We start from the raw sequence: 18,615 nt of genomic DNA, 5'->3' as shown, positions 1-18,615 counted from the left end.
TTTTGTTATCATGAAACTGCAAACAAAAAGGCAACATTTTACTAAGATGACTGAATAATATATCACATTAGATATGAAAAAGTTGTTATGATATAAGTAAATTAAATAGGACACAATATAGCTGTAATTTATACTCACTTTAATTTAGAATTCTCATGGTTCCCAGGAAGCAAACTGAGTGATCCATAATTGCATCTTAAATTAAACTTTTTGCAGTGATTAACCTCTCTAGCACTGCTTGTTTCATGAATATACAATTTTTATATTATCAAAAGTGTTTTCTTTCAGAAATGTTAAAGACTAGTTATTATTTCTCTGTTTTATAGAAGTGTTTAAAAACAATTTGTGAATGCACTTAGAAAAAGGCTAATAGATATTTTCTTCAAGTTGTATCCAAATGAGCAGAGCTTACTACAGAAGTAGATGCTTTAGCTACAGAGTAGGGAACCTGTGGTTTAAATCTAAAGGATTATAACGTGGCACATTTATTTGAAGAAATCTTCTTTGATCCTCTAACACAGAAAGACAATGTGAGAATTAAAGAGCAAAGAACAAAAGCTGAACTGTGAATTTGATGACTCCCCATGTTTGCATCCAAAAAGCTATGAAAAGCATTGATTGAAAATTAACTTTAGACCACATTTGCTTCTTAGAAAAATAAAAGTTTTAATGTTAAGTTGTAGACCATTGACATGTGAATAAATTATAAAGAGATAAAAGGATGATGATTTGCTTCATTGCTGTAATTATAAATAATCAAGGTTTTGCTTTAAGAAAATGATATCAAGTTCTGTAATGTTAGCGTTTCTATGAATCTTTTTTTTTTCTTTCTTACTTTCAATGAGTCTCATCATATTAAGTAGAACTTTTGCTATAGATGAAAAATGAAGCCAGTGTTGACACAGTTGGGAGTAAAAATTATCTCCTTAAATATCCTCTTTCCAGCAGTCAAGATATCCAGTTTTCTCACAATTCTGTAGATGGCTGAAAATTAAATTTTTATAAATACCAATTGCAAACTGCATAAGAACGAATGAAATTAATGCAATGGTTTAAAATTATAGATATACGATAAGACATTTTTGAAGTGTGTTCGCATGGTTCAAAATTAAATTTAAAAAGAGGAAAAATAGGCAAAAGCAGTGGTATTTAAGGGGGAAAGAGATATAAAAATCAATGAGGAACAGCCAAACATGAGGTGTGGGAGGAGCTACCTAAGTCGGATCTAACTTTCCAAATAAGTAATGTCTTCCTTTTGATAGTATTGAATGCAAATAAAGCATTGAATCAGGAGATATCAGTACTGTCCACTTACATCTAGAAATTCATATCTGTGGAGCTCTATTTTTCAAAAATCATTGAACGGTTGCAGATCAGAAAATGTTGGTTTGTGTCTTTAAACAATTGGATATACAGTTACCTAAATTATGAATGCAAATGAAAAGTTCTTAGGGAAATTAAAAGTGCTACTCCAGTGAACACAAGAATTATAAGAAAATAAGATGGCCTTATTGCTGATATAGAGAAAGGTTTGAGTTGTCTGGGTAGATCAAACCAGCCACAGTATTTCCTTAAGCCAAAGCCTCATCCAGAGAAACATCTTATGTCTCTGCAATTCTATGAAGGCTGAAAGAGGTGAGCTGCAGAAGAAAAGTTTGAAGCTAGCAGAGGTTAGTTCATGAAGTTTAAGGAAGGAGCCATCTTCATAACATAAAAGTGCAAGGTGAAGCAACAGTGCTGATATGGAAGGTACAGCAAATTACTTAGATCCAGCTAACATAATTGATGAAAGCGGCTACACTAAAAGACAAATTTTCAAGGTAGACAAATAGCCTTGTATTGAAAGAAGATGCCACATAGGACTTTCACGAGTGTATATACAAAAGGTAGCATGCTGTAGATACTATTTTACACATTTCTTTTTTCTATTTAACCGTATATCCTGAGAATCCCTCCATATCAATTCATAGACATCATTGTGATCATTTTTCATCTTTGTTATTAATGTATAGTGGTATGTATCCCAATCAAAAAATTTGGCTATATAATTCTGTAATTTCGTGAAGTTACCACTGGTTTGTACTAGTTGATCTTCTTTTTTTTAATTTTCATTTTTAGCTTTTTGGGCAGGGGCCATGCTAATCTTCTCTGCATCCTTCCAATTTTAGTATATGTGCTACAGAGGCAAGCACATTGATCTTATTGAAACAAATCTTCTATTAATGCTGTGGAAACAAAAAGTATAGATCAGTACATTTTGATTGTTATCAGAAACTCAATGTTATGTTTATATTTGAGAGCTGGACCTATCAATTTATGAGATGTGTGCTAAACTGGACTCAATATTAATGCCTTTCTAAGGTTTTCTCTTAAAACTTTTAACACTTTTTGTTGTATCTGCTAGAGTTCTATTTAATCCATAGTGTGTTTTCATCATAATCACTATGGTTCACACTCTAAAAAAATACAAGATCTTCTTTGACTAAGTTAATATTTTTGTTCTAACTTTAACATTATCTAGCATTTATTATCTAAGTATACTTTTGCTTTGCAATTATTGGGCACATTTTTTTCTCCATATTATTGCCTTAAACTTTCAAAGCAGATATGTTCTACATTTATTTTCTGTAAATAGCGTACACGTAGATATTAATTTTTGACCCAGGGTAATGGTTTTCTCAGTGTAGTAGTATCAAAATAATCTACTTGGTCTTAGTTCTGTTGTTTTATGCTTTTCATTTGCTGTTGTTCCTTTTTGTTACTGATTGTTTTTCTCTAAGTTTCTCATAAGCATATGTTTTTATATTACTGTATTTGTGGCAAATGTACAGTTTCATACTATTTTAAAAATGTATTAACTTAAAATCTAAGTTCAAAAATGTCCATATTTCTTAAATAACCCAGTTAAGGAAATAAAGTATATACTGACACATACAAAGATAGATTAACAAAATTCAATTTTATTATTTCTGTGTACTGATTTTCTAAGAATTGTCTACATTATGTCAACATATCACAATTAAGGAACGTTACACTAGTATTGCTATTACTATTACTATTTTATAGCTTTTGTTTTAGTTATATTTATATTTTACTTATTTCATAACTATTTTTATAATTGTCTACATGTGATTTTACATGAACTGATTTCATAATTCATTGAAAAAATGTATTGTATGACTATCACTTTCTAAAGTTCTTATTGTGATCCAGCTCTTATATTGTAATGTAAATGTAAAACTTTTACATTACATTAAATGTAAATGTCTTTACAATGTAAAACTGCCTTTTACATTGGGGCATATGCCTGCAGCCACTCCTGTAGACACACACTTAATATTTTGTTTGTTTGGCTTCTTCCCATATTAGTTAGTTTTCTTGCATAGATGTGCTTGGTTACCAATCCAATCCTTCACGAAACATAGTGATTTACCATTTTATCTTCCAAAGTTTAATATTATCAATAAAAATTCAGAGGCCTCCATGGTTTTTCATTCTATGTAGAAGGAGTTTTTATTTTTCTGCCTTTTTTTCTTTACTTCTTGAAATTCAAAAAAGTTAACCACACTATACCTCTTCCTTATATTGCCTGATCCGTACCAAACCTTTGAAAGTCACAGACTGTTTCAAGATAGTTTTGTCATATTTTAAATGTGATTATTGCCTCTGTTACTACTTCTGATTCACATGATGTAGGCCATTTCTCATAATGTCTACTTGAGGATGTATGACTTTATATATTATTTTTCATCTGTTTTGTTCTTTATCATTATACTATTATCAGAGCAAATTGAAATGTCTTGTCCCACATTTATCATCTGATACTTTACATAATTGATTCCGAACCTTAATATTTCTAATAAAATTCTGATATTTGTATTTCTTTAAAATTTTCATGGATCTCAATAAACTCTTTTTATACTACCCGTATACTTTTAGAATCCAAATTTACGTAAAATTTTAAAGTATACATAGATGCTTGCTAAAGTTTATACACCACATTCCTGTGATCTTTGTTTCAAAAGTGCATTGTACTTCATACCTCGAGTTCTATATTCTTCTTTGTTTATGTTGCTAAATTTTCATATCTCTTTTCTTTCTCCTTTCATGTACGTATTTGTTTAAAGACCAGTGACAGGTTTAGTATTGGCATTTGCCACAACCTAGGTAGAGCCTTCTTCCTTAGCACTTCTTTCTCAATATGAAATAGGCTGTTAGGATCCTCTGCTCACACATTACACAGAAGAGTTGATTGAGGAAAATACATGTTATTACTTCAGAGGTTTGAGAATCTAACTGATAATAGGAGTTTCTAAGATCTAATGGAAACCCCAGCATGAAAAATACTTTCAATGGTTATTTGTCTATGCCTGAATAATCCTTGACTCACTCTCTATTTTTCTGAATTGGGATTTCTGTTTCTTTTGTTACATATCTGATGTGTCAGTGATTGGGTTCAAGGTCTTTTAGCTATCTTCTACACAGTTAATAAAAATATTGAAAGAGTCACTTTTTTATTGAGTCTGAAATTGGTACATGTAGTCTAAAAATTGTAGCCTGACCTGTCCCTTCTGAACTCAGATAACAGATTGGGACTGAAGTCTTGCCAGATAATCAGAAGGCACTGTGCTGTTCTAAAGTACCTAACAGTGCTAAGGACACAACAATCAGTCAATAATTTGGGGTAAATTGAATAATTTATTGTGCTACAAGCACAGTAAATTTGCAACTAAAGCAGTAGGCAATCTCTTAATTTGCCTTCTGTTTAGTTTCAGCTTCTATAGACATAACAGTTCTTCCAACTCTTTACCTAGTTTCTAAGAATATTTGTTTATCGACAGTTTAAGCTCTGTTCACTTACTCCATTTTCATTAAAAATGTAGAAAATTTTATTACATTCTTATTAGAGAATATATGTCTGATAGGATCATCTTGATTTGGCAGTTTAATGAAAAATGAGTTGGTAAGTTTTCTATTGTTTTCATATAAAGGGATATTGGCTGGTATTAAGTAGATGGAATGTTTTTATTGAAACAAATATTCATGTTTGTTACTGCATGTAAGTTTGCAAACCTTACTGTAAAACTTAATGTTTATTTTAAAACACATGTATACACCCTTATAGCGACCACACTGGTCAAGATATAGAATGATATGGAACATCTACGAAACTTCTTTCATGCCAACTCCATTCCAGAGTTAACCATAATTCAGTTTTCTAACATAATAAAGTAAAATTTGCGGTCGGGCGCGGTGGCTCAAGCCTGTAATCCCAGTACTTTGGGAGGCCAAGACGGGCGGGTCACGAGGTCAGGAGATCGAGACCATCCTGGCTAACCCGGTGAAACCCCATCTCTACAAAAAAATCCAAAAAACTAGCCAGGCGAGGTGGCGGGCGCCTGTAGTCCCAGCTACTCAGGAAGCTGAGGCAGGAAAATGGCGTAAACCCGGGAGGCAGAGCTTGCAGTGAGCTGAGATCTGGCCACTGCACTCCAGCCTGGGCGACGAAGCGAGACTCCGTCTCAAAAAAAAAAAAAAAAAGTCTGCTTTTGAATTTTACATAACATAAATCATAAAGTTTCTTGTGTGTCTAGCTCATTTTGCCAATTTATCAATAAAACTTTTTTAAATTCAAATAATGGTTTCCATTATCAAGCTAATTTTCATTATATGAATATAATAGGATTTATTTATACATTCAGCTATGATGGACTATTTTTTTCTAGTTTAGATATATAATGAATTAAGCATCAACACTCTGGTCAATGTCCTTTGTTGAACACATGTAAGCATTTCTATTTAAGACTAAAAGGTCTGGGTCATAGAAAATGCATAGTTCAAATTTAGGAGATTTAGGAGATACTGCAAAACATTTTTCTAATTTTTTTTTTCTAACTTCCCCTTTCATCAATAGGACTTGAAGAGTTCAAGTTGCTCCATATGTTTTTGATGCTTGATTATTATAGTACTTTAAAAAGAAAAAGAAAGTAATAGTAGATATGCTGCTGGCATATGTCTCATTGTGTTTAGATTTGCACTTTGATGACTGATAACTTTGAACATCTTTTGGTAAGCTTAGGACCCATTGGGAAGACACTTAGATGAACACCTGTTCAAACCCTTTGCCCATTTTTTATTGAGCTCTTTGTCTTCTTTTACTTATTATTTTGAAAAAGTTTTTAAATACTTTCTGAGAAAAATTAAATATCAAATATTACGTTGTCTATATTTTTTTAATCTTCTGACTTGACTCTTCGCAGTCTTAATATGCCCTTTGATGACTAGACCTACTCACTTTAGGTCCAATTTACTGGTAATTGTTTTTTTGTATAGTGCTTTTTTTTCTGTTCAAGTAAAAAGGGTGCCACTGGCAAGTTCCTTATAATATTACCCTATGTTATCTTCTAAAAGCTTTATTGATCTAATTTTATATTTAGATGTAAATCCAAGGTCAGGCGCAGTGGCTTACATCTGTAATCCCAGTACTTTGGGAAGCAGAGGTGGGCAGATAACCTGATATCGGGAGTTCAAGACCAACCTGACCAACATGGAGAAACCCCGTCTCTACTAAAAAACAATTTTAGCCGGGCTTGGTGGCGCATGACTGTAATCCCAGCTACTCAGGAGACTGTGGCAGGATCGCTTGAACCCGGGAGGCAGAGGTTGCAGTGAGCCGAGATCACACCATTGCACTACAGTCTGGCCAACAAGAGTGAAACTCTGTCTCAAAAAAAAAAAAAAAAAAGATGTAAGTCCATCTGGAAACACTTTTCTGTGTACCATGTTAATTAGGGAAATATATATTTTTTGGTCTTTTGTTTGTTTACCTTAAGTATACCAAATTGATCCAATATCCTCATATATATTTGTAACATTAAATCTATTGGAAATAAAAAGAAAGTTAAGGATGTCTTAGTAGAATAAGATTTTTAAATATGAAAAATAATTAGCTGGGCATGGTGGCCCAAGCCTGTAATCCCAGCACTTTGGGAGGTCAATGCAGACGGATCACCTGAGGTCAGGAGTTCAAGACCAGCCTGGCCAACATGGTGAAATCACGTCTCTACTAAAAATACAAAAATTAGCCGAGTGTGGCTGTGCCGTACCTATAATCCCAGCTACTCGGGAGGCTGAGGCAGGAGAATCGCTTGAGTATGGGAGGTGGAGGATGCAGTGAGCCTAGATCAATCGCACCACTGCGCTCCAGCCTGGGCAACAGATTGAGACTTTGAGAAAGAAGGAAAGGAAAGGAAAGGAAAGGAAAGGAAGGAAGGAAGGAAGGAAGGAAGGAAGGAAGGAAGGAAGGAAGGAAGGAAGGAAGGAAGGAAGAAAGAGAAAAAGAAAGAAAGAAAGAAGGGAGGGAGGGAGGGAGGGAGGGAAAATTTAAATAGTAAAAATATTCAGCAGCAAGTCTGATAGCTAATTTAACTTTTCAAATACCATAAGTTGAAATGGCATTTCAAGATTTCTTCAAGAACTGAAAAATCTGTGATTTTTATTGGTGACAATTTCCAAGTACTGCTAGTAATAAATCTATTTGCTGCCTATATTCATATGTGAAAGGAATAATAAACCTTGCTTAGAGATTAGCAGAGGTTAAGTTGTAATTTTTTCCCACTCAAGTCCATGAGTCCCTTTAATTTGATATCCTAGAATTCAAGTTAAAAATCACAGATTTATTGAAAATAACACTTCTGCTTCAAGCCATGGCGGTGTCATTGCCGTACTTTGTTATACAATTGGTGATCACATATATATTAGGTTGTTTTTTCCATCTTGTTACCTACCTGTATCTATGTATTCTTTCACTAGTAAGACAGTTCTTTAATTACTGCATCTTAACCAAAGGACTTGAAATTTGGCAGTGTAAATATTAAGCTTTGTTTGTCTTCAAAAGTATTTTGGCAATCTTAGCCATTTTGACTTTTATGTACATTTAAAATGATTTTGAAAAAACTGCCACTGTTTTCATTAGGTTTTGTTCAACAGATCATTTCAGGAAGCCTTGACAATATAGAGTTTTTGGTCTATAAGTGTAAAATTTTCATCTTGTTATTTATAATTTTAAAGTCACTCAATTATGTTTTACAGTTTTCCATATAAAGGCAATGTAAATTTTTATGCTTCTAATGATATGATCAATGGCTTATCTGATTTTTCTAAAATGTGAAAATACAATTAATTTTTTGTATATTAACTTTTAATCAAACAACTAATACAATTATTTTAAATTTTTATAGATTGTCTTCATTTTCCTTTGGAGATTTTAACTGAATGTGGATAGTTTAATTTATTCCATTTCAATATTTATATGTGTCTTTTATTTGCTATCCTAACTGCATTGTTGACTAGAATTGTGGTAGTTGTGGTAGTGGACATGTTTATGTAATTTATCTAAGAGCAAAGATTTGCAGGTTTTAATCACTGATGCTAGTTTTGCCTTATTAGCTATTGGTTATACTTCATCAGATTTAAAAAGTTCAATTTTATTTTCAGTTTTCTGAGATATTTAATCATGAGTAAACCAATTTTTGATTTATCATGATTTTTGTCAAATGTCTTTGCATTTATTGATAGATTTCCCTTTATTTTGTGGGTATACTAAAATTTATTGACTTTTTGAAAATTAAATGAAAAATGAATTGGGATAAACTCACCTTAATCATGATATATAATCTTTTTATGTTCTACTTTATTTAATTTGCTAAAACTTCTATAGACATTTGTGCATCTGATTTCAAGTAAAATGCTAAGATATAATTTTTCTTTTCTTACAGTGTTTTTATTGTTTTGGTCATTATTACACTTACCTCTTAAAAAAATTAAGAGATGCTTTATTTTTTAATTTGTCTTCTCTAGAGAGTTTAAGATGGGTGTTAATTCTTTCTTAAAGTGTTGGTAAATATAACTGATTAAACTATCTGTGTTTGGAGTTTTCTTCTGGAAAAATATAGAAGTTCACTTTGTTTATTTCTTTATTTTTTAATTTTTACCTCTGTGAATTTTAGTAGGTTAGCCTCACTCTGTAGTTCAGGATCTTTCTGAACAACTCCTGGTGTCCGTGGAACTCCAAAATGCCAGTCTCTGTCTTCTAGTTAGAACAAATATTTCGTGTTTCTAGACTACCATGTTCCTCTTAAAGCAAGGTAAAAGGGCAATTGCCCTATTTGATGTGCAAATAAGAAAAAAAAGGAACTTACCCAACGGAAGAGTCAAAGAGACTAATTTGAAAATCTCAACATACTGCATTTCCGTTTTCTCTGTTCTTTTGACCACTAAAGTTCAGGTTGCCTGGATTATATAATGAAGAATTCAAGCAGTTGTTTTATGTTCTTTATCCAGCTTTCATAGTTGCTTTCAGTAGGAGGTTAGCAAAGTAAAAGTTACCCAAACGGGGCTGGAATTTGAAGTCCCAAAATTGGTTTTCATGCATTGTTATTCTGATGAAGGCTTCTATTCTCATTATCTCATTTTCTATTCTTATAACTCATTAATATTTATGGCTATCAACATGAAAGATTTTCTTTGCAAAAGCAATTAAATGCTATGCTTATTTTTAAAGCCCTTATCCAAGATCTTATTTTTTCAGAGCCCAAGGAAGTAGAAACAATATATTAAACTTAGTCCGCTCTTACTTTATCCTCTTGCCAACAACAACAAATGGCTTCAGAACTAGCTCTATCAATATATATACACATCCCATTAAAATTCTTTCTTTCTTTCCCGTATTTTTCAACATGTCTGAAAACTCTATGTACCATGAATCTTTATGTACAAGTAAAACAGCAGTATTTATTGAGTTTAGTGCACAAGAGAAAAAAGGAGAAAGGATTGGCAGCAAATTGATATCTCCCTGAAGCCGTATCACTGCTCAGCGGATTGTGCTCCTAGGACCTGTAAATCACATCTCAAGATGTGCGTCTGGTCACATCTGAGATTTTAATAAATCTGTTTAATCATGGCTTGTCAATATTGGGCCCAGTCTTTTCCTATTAGTTGGTTTTTTTAATGAAAGCTAATTTTAGAGTCAATTTGGGCTGAAAGCATCATTAAAACATGCAAGATGCAAACTGCAAGAAACTTCCCTCTCCACTGGGCATTCATATCCTTATAATATGGAGAGGCCATTACTCCCCTAACTGCTAGTCATTAGAAGGTTATACACTCATGACTGGGAAATTGTATGTAATGCTGGCCTTTTCTCTAATGCACTGAATGTTGATATAATGAATGGAAACATTTCTTTATACAGAGTTTGTGACCAAGTGCTAAGTTATGTATAGTCTATAAAATATTTGAAAACAAATGGTATATGCACTTATCTTTGAAATCCAAGTTTAAAAAGTCATCATACCACCTTTCTGAGGATTTTCCTCTTGCCATCTCAGAGAGAGACTACAGTAAACTTTAATTTTCAATACGTCATAGTGAAACACATTTTACTGTAGTCAGTTGTTAATATGTAGTTTTCTCCATTATGTGTATTCCTATCCTGAAAAATGATAATGTCTTCTTTTTGGTGACAGTGTCTTGTTTTGTTGCCCAGGCTGGAGTGTAGTGATGTGATCATGGCTCATTGCAACCTTGAACACCTGGGCTCAAGCAATCCTCCTGCCTCAGTCTCTCAATAACTGAAACTACATTTGCACGACACCATACCTGGCTGGTTTTTTTTTTTTTTTCCTTTTAGAGGGAGAGTCTCACAATTTTTACCAGGCTGGCTTTGAACTCCTGGCCTCGAGTAATCCTCCTGCCTCAGCCTCCCAAAGTGATGGGATTACAGGCAGGAGCCACTGTCTCAGAAAGAAAAAAAAAAATGACAGTTTCTCATTCATCTTTCTGTTCATCTAATGTCAAACAAAGAAGAGCTTCACAATCAAAATGGTAGTTATATCATTTGGATATCTGTCTCCTCCAAATTTCTTGTTGAAATGTAATTGCCTATGTTGGAGGTGGGCCCTGGTGGGAGGTGTTGGGACATGGTGGCAAATCCCTCATGAATGGCTTGGTGCTGTCCTCAAGATAGTGAGTGAGTTCTCACAAGATCTGGTTATTTAGAAGAATGTGGCATCTCCCCTGACTCTTTCTTGCCCCTCCTTTGACCACGTGAGATTCTGGCTCCCTACCACCTTTAACCATGATTGTAAGCTTCCTGAGGCCTCACCAGAAACAGATACCAACATCATACTTCTTTTAAAGCCTGAAAAATCATGTGCCCATTTAACCTCTTTTATTTGTAAATTACCTAGCCTTGGATGTTTCTTTGTAGCAATGCAAGAGCATAATAACACAAGTAAAAATCAGTTAATGAAAGTTCTTGGTATAAGGTTATTAATTTATTCATGAAATGTCTGTTTTACTTTCTTCAAAGGCATATTTTGCTCAAAATAATTGATCATCTGAATAAAAACTATATAAACACAACTTTAGGCTAAAACTATGGCATGCCAATTCTCTATTGTGTCTGAAATTTTTAACATAGAAATTAGACTGTCAACAGTAATCTTATTCACCTTGGAATGTAAGCTTAGATACACTTAAAAATGTTACTGGAGAGTTGAACTCAGGGAAATAGAATCAGCCTAGCCAGAAAACGCAATTCAAATCACAAACTTAAATAGAAGAAAAAAAGGCCAGACAACATTTCAAAGAAACCTGAAATTACTGTGTTAGAAATACAGAAGAGGATAATTGCAAGGAGATGATCACTGACTGCTTAAAAGTATTCTAGACAAAATATATTTAAAACCCAAATGTGTTTGTTCTGTAACAGGCAAAACTGAGCAGAACTGAACAAGAAAGTAGACTCATTTGCTGAACCAAACTTTTTAACGGAAAAGCATTATTTTCAGATATCCAATTTTACTTACTCCTTAATAAGTATTAAGAAGCTCATTAATACTCTAAGAAAAAAATAATGTTCTCTTTGAAGTAGTATGGAAAGAATGGCACACTCACTATGAATGCATATATAAATAGAATCAATATGTTTCTTCAGAGTTATTTCCAAATATTAATGAGGGATTCACACATGTTATGACCATTTAACAAAACCCATGTTGTAAGTCTTGGGGATTTAAGTGGTTTTACATAAAAGACAAGATTTGTATTAAAGAGCACTCTGCCATTTCTACTTTCTATCGACTTTTGTGTTTTCTATAGTTAATTATTTTGTCCAAGTAATAAAATGATTTGGAGTCCACGAAGCTTCATTACAATTTTAAACTAAAATATTTGTTTCCATTAGCAACACCATTTATATATTTTGCTTGAGTATTTCATTTGAAATTTAATTGATAAAAATGCAGTCATTCACTTAGTAAACAAGGCATTTACTAATTACCTGCTATGTGCCAGGCATTGTTCTCAAAACTATGAATATCAAGTCAAACAAAAAAGGATTCATTACTTCAAATAACTTCCATTTAATTGGGAAGGATAGGCATTATTTAATGTAATAGCTATTTTCATCCTTTATCTTTCTTCCTATGTTTAGAATACATTGGGCATAATTAAAATTTGACATCTTTGAGGAAGAAAAACTAGCAGTTGAAATAATAAAACACTGAAGTTGATTATTACATGGCTAAATCATCTTTTGATTTTTAAAATATGGTTCAAATATTAATATAATTCAATGTAAAAACAAATATTTTAATAAAAGAATCTACTCATAAAACCAGAGACATCTATAATCTCTGTAAAATTCTGCTATTTGGATGGATATATTTATATTCCAGGCTTAGTTTGCTTATTAACTACAATATTATGTGTTTCTGAATTTTGGTGAATCTTACCTTGAAGGTTTGCCAAAAATGTCTATGTGAGCAGTGAGATCATTAGAATGGTTAGTAAATAACTCATTCTTCTCATCAGAGGATTATAAACTTGATAAAGCAATTTGTAATTATAGTTTTAATCTAAATAGCTCAATCATGTTCTGCACAAAAGACATCCCTTTGCAAATATTATATAATGAAAGTGGGGCTATTATAATGATTGTTAGGAAAGTGCATAAATGCTGACTGAATTGCAGACTAAGTTTTGGAAATTGGTTCCATTCTGTTGTTTATATTTGGGTAATTACACTGAATACACATTCTGGTCTACACTGTAAAAAGTATTTTGGTTTCATTGATCATTTTTATTTACACAGAAGTCTCATATTGTCTTTTATGAAATTCTGCTTTATAAAAATATTATCTACCTGAAACTCCTAGAAATGACTATAGTTCTCTAATTAAATGTACTACTTTCTGCCTTCTTGCTGAACTTCCTGAAATACCTGAATATATAAACTGATTCTAATCTTTAAAGGATGTTTTCTATCCCTAAGAGCACAATTGCATAATAAGTTGTTAGGAAGATGGAACATGTATAAGATTCTGGTAGGTATTTCTGAAACAGAAAAATAACTTCTTTAAATTACAAAATGTTTCTCAAAATTATATATTCCGAAAAGCGTAGACATTTCTCCCCTCAAAATACGTGGAATGTGTCTGCTTGTCTAAACACGTATTAAAAACAATCTTATTACCAAACTGTTTCTTTAGCAAACATCATCCAACAATAGTTATCATTTAGCCAGTATTTCCATCTACTAGTAGCATTGAATGACTAACTTCTTGTGCCAGAAACACTTTTGACGTTTCAGCAAACACACCTTAATAAAACATAGTGTTCTGCCTTTATGTAGCCCCCAACACATTGAAATGCTGTTAAAAATTTACAACCATGAAATAAGTATTATAACAATGATTTGTAAAGAAAATGGAAGCAAATAGGTAAGTGTAATTTTCTTTCTCTAGAAACAAAATAAATAAAACATGTGAAGATGAGTAGGAAAACATCAGTTAGAGAATGGAAGTGAGGATGGCACTACCAACAAAGGAATGTGTGTGTTCAACAGCAGTGACTTTAAAAAAAAAAAAAATAGGCATATCCACGAACCAGGAAGGATTTTCTGGGTCTGGGTTTCATATCCATGCTAGTTGTAATGCAAAGTGTGTACTAATAATTTATCATGAATTGGAAAATTCTACAGCAAATAGAATGCATATTGTATTTTAGTAATGCTAAAGTTTTACCTCTAAAGAAAGCTTGAGGTGCTTTGTCAGTAATATGGTCAAATATTTTCTAAAATCAACAGTAAATTTATATTTAAGGCTATCTACTTCATATCTGACACACAATGGCCCCTTCCCTTACTTAATGTAATTTATTAACAACTTGTAGCACGTGTAGGATTATCTTAATTACTGTGTAAAAGATATTGAACCTTCCACAAGTTTTACTCATTAAAACTACAACATAAAGAGGAAAGAAAGAAAGAGGTACAGTTAGGAACTGGGATAGTACCACAACAGGAGGCCCAATACATAACACAAATCAGCTTTGAGTATTTGCAACTATCATTAGCAATTATAGAAACCTGCTATGGACTGAATGTTGAACTGGAGGCCATTATCTTCAGTGAAACAACTCAAAGACAGAAAGTCAAAAACTGCATGTTGTCACTTACAGGTGGGAGCTAACAGGGACATGGAGTGTGGGAGGGTCGGGGAGGGGATGTGAGGGATGAGAAATTACTTCATGGGTACAATATACATTATTCGATTGGTGGTAACAATAGAAACCCAGACATCACCAACACACCAGATGTTCATGTAACAAAAACTGGGCTGGGCACAGTGGCTCAGGCCTGTAATCCCAGCACTTCGGGAGGCCAAAGCGGGTGGGCCAGCTGAGGTCAGGAGTTCAAGATCAGCCTGACCAACATGGTGAAACCTCATCTCTACTAAAAATACAAAATTAGCTGGGTGTTGTGGTGCGCGCGTGTAATCTCAGCTACTTGGAAGACTGAGGGAGGAGAATTGCTTGAAGCCGGGAGGCAGAGGTTGCAGTGAGCCCAGGTTGCATCATTGCACTCCAGCCTAGGCAACAAGAGCAAAACTCCATCTCAAAACAAACAAACAACAAAAAGAAAAACAAAACAAAACAAAAAAACAAAAAAACTGCACTTGTACCCCTTAAGTTTATAAAAATAAAAAACACTCAAATGTTGAAGTCTAACCCCCTAGTGTGATGGTGGTCAGAGATGTGACCTTCAGGAGGTCACTAAGTTTAGATGAGATCATGAGAGTGAGGCCCCGTGATGGGATTCAAGACCCCAGATCTTTCTCTCCCCACCACCTTCTAATGTGATAATACAGAAAATCGTATGTAGTCCCACTGCAAACCAGGAAGAGGCCTTCATGAGGAATTGAACTTGATTCCCCAGCTCCAGTATTGTGAGAAGCAAATTGTTGTTTAAGCCACCCAATCTATGACATTTGTTACAGCGGCCTAAACTGGCTAAAACACTGAAGAATGAAATATTAATTTAAAGAGACTTATAACCATTTTATGCATGCAAAATACTAATACTACTTTATGCAGCTGCAAAATATTATCTTTTATTTTTTTAAATTTCACCATATATGGACTATTTCTATGCTGTACGACCTATGAGCCACTCATGAATAAAATCAATAAATGCAATTCAATTTAATCCTCTGCTCATCTAGATAGTCACAAAACTCAGCAATAATATACATGATGGCACTACAATTTACATAAAGAATAAATAGTTCCCAGGGTTTACCAGATAATCAATACATTGTTTTTTTTTCTATCCATTTGAATAAAAGGAAGTGTAATCTTTTCCAAAAATTTCCATCCCCAAAGACGACTGATAAACTTTTTATTTATTCAAGTTTTTATTTAATTAACGATACACCATTGTGTGCAAAGAGTTTGTTTCCTTTTTTTTTTTCATGTATAATCATAGTCACTTCCCTGAGCTGTGCAGTGTTATCTCTGTTACATTATCAGCTCCGTAAGGCCAAGATTATCACTGTTTTGTCTACTGCTGTCCAGGCAGAACCTAATATTCGTTTTTAGTATTTTAGTTTCTTTGGAGAAGATATTCCCCTTGCAAAATTCTATAACACATCCTTATCCTTTTTATCACAGCTCTTTTCTTTCCAGACAATATTTTTCTAACTTTATGCCAATTACTTAATATTTTCTTGATTGTTTTAGTTTTCTATTAGGTCTTGAAATCAGGTAGTGTTTCTCCTTAAAGTTTATTCTGCCTTTTCAAGTTGTTTAGGCATTTTAATTCCTTTGAATTTTCACATGCATTTTAGATTCAGTTTGTCAATTTCCACACCAAAAAAAAAAAGGTCTACTGAGCTTTTGATTGGGATGGTATTAAATCTACAGATATATTTGGGGACACTTGATATCCTAACAATAAAGAGTTTTTTTCATTAATCTTTAATATGGTTTACCTCTCCATTCATTAATGTTTTCTTTATGTACCTTAAATTGTTTTGTATTTTTCAATATGCAGGTTTATCATATTATTTATTGTATTTATCCTGAAGTGTTTCATGTTTTATACTTTCGTAAATGCTACTTTTTTCCCAAGTAGCATTAAAAGTGCCTAGAAATACCACTGACTTTTATGTATTGATTTTTTTTATCTCTCATCTTGCTAAACTCATTTCTAGCAGCTTTTTTGTAAACTCTGTTGAATTTTGTACAGAGATAATCATGTTGTCTGCAAATAAGGACAATTTATCTCACATACTGTAATTTTGCTCCCTGTAAGTATGATTTGAGTTTTCTAAAAAATATCTTGTGTCAGTGCTTGACTTTTTAAACCTGTGGAGTATAATTACAATAACCTTTAATATCCTATCTAATTCTAACATCTATGTCAGTCCTGAGTTAGTTTACAATGAACGGTTTTTCTTCTTATGGGTGATATTTTCCTGCTTCTTTGCATGCCTGATAATTTTGTATAGGACGCCAGACATTGTGAATCTTACCTTTTTAGATCTTCAGTACTTCTGTACTCCCATACATTTTCTTCATCTTTATGAGATAGTTATGTGAAACAATTTGACCATGTTGGTTATTTCTTTTAAGATTTGTTAGATGGTAGTGGTCAGTCTAGGACCAATTATTCTCACTGCTGAAGTCAAGTTCTTCTGATACACTACCCAGTGCCCCATGAGTCTTGGGGATTTCCTGCTTGAATGATAAGACCAGGCTTTACTGGCCCTATGTGAATATGAAGCACTGTTGACTTTAATCCTTCAGGTGGTTCTTTCCCTGGCCTCAGGGAAAGATCAAATGCATGCACTGATCTCTCCTCAGCTAAGTAATTAAGAGAAACCCTCTGATACCTCCAAAGATTTTTATCTGCACAATTCTCTCTTCTTCAATATTTTCTTCTGTGAATGCTAGCTGCCTTGGATTCCTAAGACTCTGAGCTCCGTCTCTCCTCTTCTGTGATGTGGACTACCTAAATTTACCATCACTGAGCCATGGCCAGAAAATACCCCAACACAGTAGTAGACATTGGCAGATTGAAGGACCCCCTCATTGGTTTCTCTTCTCTCAAGAATCATTGTCTTTCATTGCCTCATACCCAGTGTTTTGAAAACTGTTGCTTTATATTTTGTCCCTTTTTTATTTATTTTAAATAGGAGAGTGAACCAGGTTCCTTTTAGTTCATCTAACTGAAAAGAATATTAACCTTTGTTTCTATTTTAACTATTTTAAAATTGCATACCTTACAATTGATACTTACAAGTACAGTGTTTCTTTTTCATTGTATAATAAAACTGTTTTATTCAATGTAACATTCTTCCTAATCAATTTCATGTTAAAATGGAAGAAAAAATAAATCACACCAGAGCCAGGCTTTATATGTGTATTAGTCAGAGTTTTCCAGAGAAATAAAACCATAAATTGAGATCCACAGTGTATAGGTCATCTATTTAAGGGATATAATATATATTTATAACTATATGCATATATGAAAAGATTTATTATGAAAATTGACTCACATGATTCTGGAGGCTGAGAAGTCTCATTATCTGCCACCTGCAAGCTGGAAAACCAAGAAAGCTGGTAGAGTAATTCAGTCTGAGTTAAAAGGTCTGAGAATCAGAGGAGCCAATGATGTAATACCCAGATCAAGGCTGAAGATTCTAGAACCAGCAGGGGGTGGGGGTGAGGATGGGAGGCTGCTAGTATAAACCCTGAGCCCAAAGGCCCAAGACCCAGTAGCTCTTAATGTCCAAGGGCAGGAGAAGATAGATCTTCCAGCTCAAGAAGAAAAAGAAAGAATGAGCCCTAACTCTGCCGTACTGTGCTATTTAATCTTGGATGATGTCCACCCACCTTGGTTGAAGGCAGGTCTTTCAGATACAGCCTAATAACTCAAATGCTAATTTCCTCCAGAAATTCCCTCATAGACAAACCCAGAAATAATGTCTTACAGGCTACCTGGACATCCCTTAGCACAGTCAAGTTGGCACATAAAATTAACCACCAAGATATTCTAGAAGTCTGATTTTCTTATTTAAAAGAAAAATAACTACATACATATCCTGAGGGAGCCTGACTGGTCATTCTCTAAGTTTAGCTGCCTGGCACGTACGCTTAAACAGATGGACACATTTCATGTGGATGTTGGCCTCCAATACCCTTGGAAACAACCAAAAGAGCTTGTAAGAAAATGGAAATTTAAATCTACTTAATCATTGTTAAATGTAC

General features: G+C 33.5%; 1 non-coding gene across 1 annotated transcript; it reads right to left on the bottom strand.

Annotated features, from left to right (window-relative positions):
• Positions 1-2,083: 2,083 nt before the first annotated feature.
• LOC116270660 lies at positions 2,084-2,192 on the bottom strand. Its single transcript, XR_004178808.1, has one exon. It is a non-coding gene; the product is annotated as a U6 spliceosomal RNA (small nuclear RNA).
• Positions 2,193-18,615: the final 16,423 nt, after the last annotated feature.

This window comes from Papio anubis, chromosome 15, assembly GCF_008728515.1.
Source record: "Papio anubis isolate 15944 chromosome 15, Panubis1.0, whole genome shotgun sequence".
Lineage (NCBI taxonomy): Eukaryota > Metazoa > Chordata > Mammalia > Primates > Cercopithecidae > Papio > Papio anubis.
Note: the sequence above shows the minus strand (reverse complement) of the source record. Positions and strands in the feature narration are given on the sequence as shown.